Source organism: Telmatherina bonti (assembly GCF_933228915.1).
Source record: "Telmatherina bonti genome assembly, chromosome: 17".
NCBI classification, from domain to species: Eukaryota; Metazoa; Chordata; class Actinopteri; order Atheriniformes; family Telmatherinidae; genus Telmatherina; species Telmatherina bonti.
Window position 1 is genome coordinate 9,522,958 of NC_136615.1, and position 7,477 is coordinate 9,530,434.

The following is a 7,477-nucleotide window of genomic DNA, read 5'->3' on the forward strand; positions in this document are numbered from 1 at the left end:
CTGAAAGCAACACTGAGTTACAGCCTGAGGTTTTTACAGCAACAACAACACAGGTCATTTATGTCTTCTGTGCTGCCCGCCATGTTTATTTTCTTCTGTTGCGTTCGCTCTACAGAACACTTCTGGACATTGTAGGCTGCCGCTTTACAGACCATTTTTCTGACTGGTTTACTTTGCGCTTGTTTGTCCCGCCCTAGAAATCCGTCGATGCGAGTGAGTCCCCAGACTCTACGCTGATACAGCGAGAGAGTCTGGCTAGCCAACCAGGGGAAAGGCTGCGGACAACGAAGTGCGATATGGGAACTAAAACCAAGTAAAACTTTGTTTCAGCTCTGGTTGTTTTAAAGGGATTTATAGATAAAGTTGAGTTGAGTTGTCTACTAACGAATGTTAGACAAAACAGGAAACAAGACACGCGGGAACAAGATGAGGAAAACTAAAATAAAACAGGAAACTGGAACTAAAAAGACAAAACAAACGCCACATCCGACCAGATTTGTTGTCTGTCAGCCTGGTAAAACCAGTCAACTCAGGCAAACTTCATAAAATGTTGTGAGAACATATAAATAAAAAATACAAAGAAATCCGTCTGTGCACCGCCTTGTCGGTGAGGAATACCCTCCATGGTTTCTGTCGTTTAGCTGTGAACTTTATTGATCAGCTGTATTGTGACAAACTGCACTGCGTAACTTTAGTCCTAGTTTATCTCTGAGATGATTCACACAGAACCTGTGACTTCCGGTCGGTGGTGGTTTAATGTGTTAGTGTAATACAAAGCCCAGAGGAGCAAAATGCGGCAAAAAGCATCAACTTGTGTGTATGTTTGTGTGTGTGTGGAGGGGGGTGTTCACCTGCAGCTGACACCTGCTTCACACGGTAAACATGCACAAACACACCCTGATTATTCTGCTGTCTGCTGCGTTTGCTCACGCTGAGGCTGTCCTGCTGCTTTAGGGAATCTTTATAATTGCGTTTGTGTAATTGACTAAACAAAACAGGCAGCATGTTGTTCCTCCAGTTGTGTCACAGTCAGATGAAAACAACAGTTTTAGGTTTTGGATCAGATCAAAATTAGATTTATGGATGTCTATGTGAGTAATGAGACTGGAACCTGACACTGTTTTACAGTTTTACATGGTTCACTTGTGTCTTCAGACCTTGACGTTCCTCCTCACACAAAGGGAGAACTGAACGGTGAACACAAAGGTTGTCACTGTGGCAAAAAGGAAACTGCATTTACTTTCTTCCTTTTCTGTATTCAGAGTGAAAAAAGTAAAGCTTTTGACATTTAAGAATGTTTTTGACTAAAGAAAAACAAGCGATTATATCTTCCTGTTAGTCCTGGCTTCATCATACCTGAGGAAGATCAACAGAGGATGAACCTCTGCAGGTTTAAAAGGGAAATTCACATAAAATGGATTGCATTTGTAATTATTTAATTAGAAATGAAACAGTTTTTTCCCCGCTCAGCCTCCAGAGAGGGAATCTGCAAATACAAGCGATGACGATCAAAGCTGCTCATGAGGATCAGAGCTGCATTAAAGTCAACATGACAGCCTTGTGTCACCTCAGCTTTCCCTTTAGTACTTCGTCTTAAAAGGATCTCGCAATACTCACCAGTTATTGTTTATGAAACAAGAAGCAGTTTGAGAATAATGGATGATTAAAATGCAGATTTTTTTTGTTGCTAAGTTACCTGAACACAGACGTTTGTTGATGTGGACAGTCTTTTACAGGGTTACATCTCTATGTTCAACATTAGATGTCAGTAAATATTACATACTATTCCCTCAAGTTATTTATCCATTTCCTATTCCACTTTGTCCAGTTCAGGGTTGCAGGGAAGCTGGAATTTATCCCAGCAGTTAGCAGGTGAGAACACAGAGACAAACAACCACTCAAGCACAGTCACTCTTCAGGAGATGTCTTTGGATGGTGGAAGGAAACTGGAGTTCCTTATTAGATACATGGGGCGAACATGTAAACTTCACACAGAACAGCCACTGTTTCCGTCTCCGCTAGCCAGGGCTCAAACCAGTGACCTTCGGCAGTGCAAACCACTACACCACTGTCCAGGCCAGGTTCCTTCACATTTCTGGACAAATTGGTTAGCTCCAGTTTCGTTCCAGCCTCCGGGAGTGTATTAGATGCAGAGCACCCGCTGGTACGATCTGCATAACTTCATCAGTGAGATCATGAAATCCCATGTTCTTTTTATAGCTTTATCACTGAATGGCTCTTTACAGACAACTTACCTGCCTGAATGGGTTTGTACTGAAAAGTTTCTATATGTTGATAAGTATGTTAAAGTCACCCAAAATTTTTTCCCAAAATTGCTGATATCTTGGGTTATACTGTCTCCTTTCTGCTGTTGTTCCTGTGAAAAGAACCAGTGGTGCCAAATAAAATCTTGTGATTCTCAAATTCTACAATTAACATGTTGTCTAAGATGAGTAAAAAACACCTGACCGTTTAAACCTAAAATGTTTTTTTTTTCTTTTACCAGGCAGTAAACATGTTTATTTCTGCTGTGAAGTTGGTCTTTTAAACATTGGAGTCTACGGGTGTTTTCCCCTTGCAAAAAAAAAGGTCTTTGATAAGTATACATATGTATGCACTCTCAACATCTTACAGATGATGCCTTTTTGTGAGGAATTGCAAAAGTATTGCAAAGTAATGCAAAGCTAAAAATGTCACAGTGTCTTTGGGGTTTCTATGCTCCTCTAAACACGCTCCAGCTGCTAAATGTCTGTCTGGTGTTGACTGACTTTTCTCTTGCTTTGTCCCTTTTTTCTTTTCCTTCTCTTTATCCACCCAGGTCTGATTGCATTTCTTTGATGAATCAGCCACAGTGTGGATTGAAACTTCCCAATGTACTGATATCCAGTTACTGGTGTGTGCTGTGGTTTAGTGAAGCAAACTATAAACTTTTTGTGGGAAAAAAAAAACACAACAAATAAATAAAAAAACAAGCTTAGAAGTGCAGTTTCTCAGCGTCGACATACTGCTGACCAATGACAGTTCCAGGATTGCGTATAATAAAAATCACAATGCCATCAAAATGAGTCAGAAGCACAACGTTTTAAGGTCAGGAACCTGAATAATGTTGTTTTATTCTCTATTTTTAAGCATTTTAGAAATAATCGTTCCAGTAAACTACATATGTAGCCAAATGCTGCTTGCTCTGGTCCCAGTGATAAGCATGGAAATGTCCTCAGGTTCTGCGTTTGATGAAGCGCTTCGAAAAACCAGGACGCCAGTAGATTGCAGATATAATGAGTTGACATATGTATTTAATAAATCACATACAGTAAGATCAGTGACAACATTACAGATTGAAATCCCCACTCCTGTTTCCTGCTTCTTCCAGGCCAACACTTCTTCATCTTTTACCTGGTAAAATCAAGATGAAATAAAATATGAATTAACATGTGTTTCTGTCTCATTATTATCAGTATTTACCATAATACTTTTTTTTAAGGTTTTAAAGTTTAGTAAAAACTGAAATGTGGTCTGCACAGAGGGAACAAAGCTGCAAACACTGATACCATAAAAATGATATTCAAATTTCTGCTGTGTGCAAAAACATTTTAGTTTTCTAGACAAATGTGAATTAAAAAATGTTAAATTTTGATTTTGATTGAATGAGAAAGTTTGAGAAATTTTGTTCCAGATGAATTTTGCATGTCTTTCTCATAATCATTCCAGGTTTTCTTTCCTTCCTTTTTTTTTTTACAGGTTGTGATGGGAAAAATTAGGATGTAAATTTGATTACATATTTTAATATAAATTAATTTAGCTAAATGTTACAGGTAATTTACTTCAGTGTAATCCCCAAAAGTAAATTGTTTTTATTCTTTTTTTTTATTCCCTTTTTTTTTTTAATCCCTTCATGCACCACGTCTACTGCAGCGGTCCACTATGTGACAGCTGATTAGTAGTTTATTTATGGGCGGGGATGGTATATTTGTACATTTGCTGCTTCAGCAGACATCAGTAAGCCATCCAATAAGCAGCCGCTCACAATAAATTCTGTATCCACATACATTGTCATTTCTAAATTTGCCTCAGCAATAAACAGGAAAAGTAAAAGATACAACTTTTTTTTCTATCGAATGCTCAGATTGTAAAAGTATATAATAAACATGTTTTGTTTTTTTTTAATCTTAAATAAATAGGATTACAAAACAAAAAGCAATATGGTCTCTAAATAAAATATTAATGTGTAAAATGTGACACAGTTTTATAATTTATGCATGAAAGGGTTAAATTAAACTTCCAGTCAGTTGTCAAAAAGTTTTCTTGACAGCGGAGCAGGTCACCCTGTGAAAAAAAACAAAAAACACTAATAAATAAGCTCTGCTCTTGTTTCTGAAATATTTCAAGGCTTAACGGTTAAATTGTGTTTACTGTGTTGGCTCAGAGGATGAAGACCTCATTATCTGCAACTGAACAGACTCCGCATCTTACTTCACTGCTTTTAATCCTAACATAACAGGACACAGTGGAAATACAGATTTTACACCTGAATAGCTGCAATTTAACCAAACAACCATCTTGACTCTGCGAAATGAGGGTTTGAGAGCTCGGTGCTGCTGTACATTCAGTCCATGGACGACTCAACTGATCTAGTGGATGTATTTTGAGAATTCATAGATAAGAGCCACAGTGCAGCCATTGCTTTTATTGTCTGCCTCCCGCCTGTCAACTGTAATTATAGAGCCATCACAGGGCTCTCAGAAGCAGATTTAAAAGCTGGACTGTATCCATAACTACCACCCAGACTCTGTATGTCAGAAAATATTTGTGTGCGAGCGAAAAGCTGCTGTCAGGACTGCGGGTTGAGATAAAGGTGAAAAATAATGTGCATGTGAGGAGGCGACGGACACATGGTTGAACAGACGATCAAACCAGAAGACAAACAGGAAGCAGAGTGACTGGCAGCGAGGCACAGAAACAGATGAGTGGGCTGGTTTTAGCAGCAATGCTGCAGGAACACAAGAGCATGCTTTAAAAAAGTTAAAAGAGAAAACCTAATTGATGTTATCTGAATGTCCCGGTGGAGGCGAGTTAAAATGAAATGAAATTTAATCAGTGTCAGCTCGTTTGAAGACGCGACGAAGTCCCCAGTTACAGCTCAGAGCTTTGTTACCTCACCAGCATGTCGCACAGTGATACAGGTGGGCTTCTCACACAGAAAAACACATCTTTTGTTGTTTGTTTGTTTGTTTTTAGATTGGAGTCATTACTTCTGCTTGCATAAATACAGCAAAAAATGTTGTTTAGTAACTAAAAAACAGCAATTTTCTCTCAATGCTTGTCACCCAAAGTTGACATTAAAGAAAGGCAACATGACGCATTTAAAAGGAGAGATGAGAGGATCGGGAGAAAATCTGCCCTCGACACAGAGGAGATGGAGAGTGAAACCCCATTACGAGGCATTTTCAACATGAGTCATCGGAGTTTATAAAAGAAGAGCAAGTGAGGGAAACATACAGGGGCCAGGATGTCAGGAAAAACACAAATAATGGTTCAGAGAAATAAACAGCAGACAAAGGAGAAGAAAAAGCGGCCGCAGCTGGTTTTATTCCATTTTTACTAGTAGTTTGTTAGATTTTAACAGACGTGGTGTAAAAACCAGTTTCATCCAGGTAACGGTGAAAACATGGAAGAGGCTGATGTCAGGCTGATGAGCTCATGGGGTCATTACACTTAGATCAGGAGGAGTCTTAGCCTCTGATGCCCCGGTGGAGCCCAGGCTCCTCCAACGAACGGCGTCCTGCAGACACCGGATGTGCTGCTGAAACACATCGGATTGAAATGACGAGGTCATTAACAGACATGTGCAGCACTTAACAAGCAGTGGAGGTCAGTTTTATTTAAATCAGGTGCGTTGCAGTGGGGAAACACCCAAAATCTGCAGGACAGCCTTGAGAGATTCCCGTTGCTTATGCCTCGCAATAAGAAGGTTGCACATATTTTGCAAGCACAGCAAAATAATTTACTTTAGTTTGATTTTCCCTTCTAGCTTCTAGTTTATGTCACTGTGTAACTTTGCGTTTCTGGAACTGTGCACGATTTCGGATGCTACTTTTAGCACCTGTGTTAGCATGTGAAACCAAACTGAGCTGCTGGCTAAGTCCCGTTATGTGGTGTAAACCAACACGTGACTACCCTCAGTGACCTGCAGGGACACAGTTTAATGTAAAAGTGTTTACTGCGAATGGATCAGGTGCTTAAACCACATACAGCAGGTAGCATAGCATGTGTCATGTGTTTCTAACTGATTTTTAAGGACTTATTTATGGAGCCATTTTGACTATTTCATAGTCGTGACTCATTTTATTGGTGGGTTGATGAGCAGTGTTGCAATAGTTCTGGTTTGCCTTGCAGGAGGGTATTCTGGTACGAAGCTGCAATGGAAGCTTCAGGCATGTAGGGGCCATAAATGTAGTTTATGTGGGGAATTATCACTGGGTGGATGGTTGGTGTTACATTGTTGTCATGGTGATATGAATTGAGGTCACGTGGATGTGTATCGGTGTAGGGCTGAGGAGTTACAAGGGCACTGTCAGCCAGTCACTCGGGTTTTGCTGGAGAGGAGGGCTGGGAAGCTGTACTTTTTGTTGACCGCTCTGGTTGATGCACATTTTGCGTTGCACACTGACATATTATACTGGTGAAACTACATCGTATCCGATCATCAGGCAGTTTATGTAACAGTTTTCAATAAACAAATCCACGATATCTGTGACCTATGTGCGTCATTTGGGAACCACCAACAGCGCATCAAACAAATAGACCGGACCCAGTCGTCGCCTCAGTAGCCACTGTGGAAGTCGCTACAAGGCAAGTGATTTATTTTACAGCTTTAACCTGGAAGGACAGAAAATACTAGAACCGTATAACTCTATGGTTACATTTTTATCTGCTTTTCTCCTGAATTATGCACAGCTGTGCACAATTACCTGGTGAGGACATCACTTACTCTCACCTACTGCAATGCACTATTAGCTCACGGAGCACAGCAGCTGCCATGTAAACACAGCCTGCCCAGCTTCAATCCCGACGTCTCCCTGACCCACTTTTCCATCTACCTGCTCCACAGAGCATTTGGAAATATAACAATGTAAAAAAAACACTTGTTCATGGAAAACAACATGTCATTTCATTACTTATGACATCACAACTAATTGTCTTATCAATTTTTGAAAGGCCTGAGGAGTCGACTTCAAAAATCACCTACAGTGCTTCTGTCTTTCCTCGACCGGCTGAGCTAAAAATCCATCCATCCATCCATTCATCCAACCATCCATCCATCCATTCATCCATCCATCCATCCATTGTCCTAACCGCTTAGTCAAATAAAATGTCATGAGGAAACTGGAGCCAATTCCAGCAATCGCATGAGGCAGGATACACCCTGGACAGGTCTCCAGTTCATCACAGACGATGTGGAGGAGTGCTCAGATGAGTC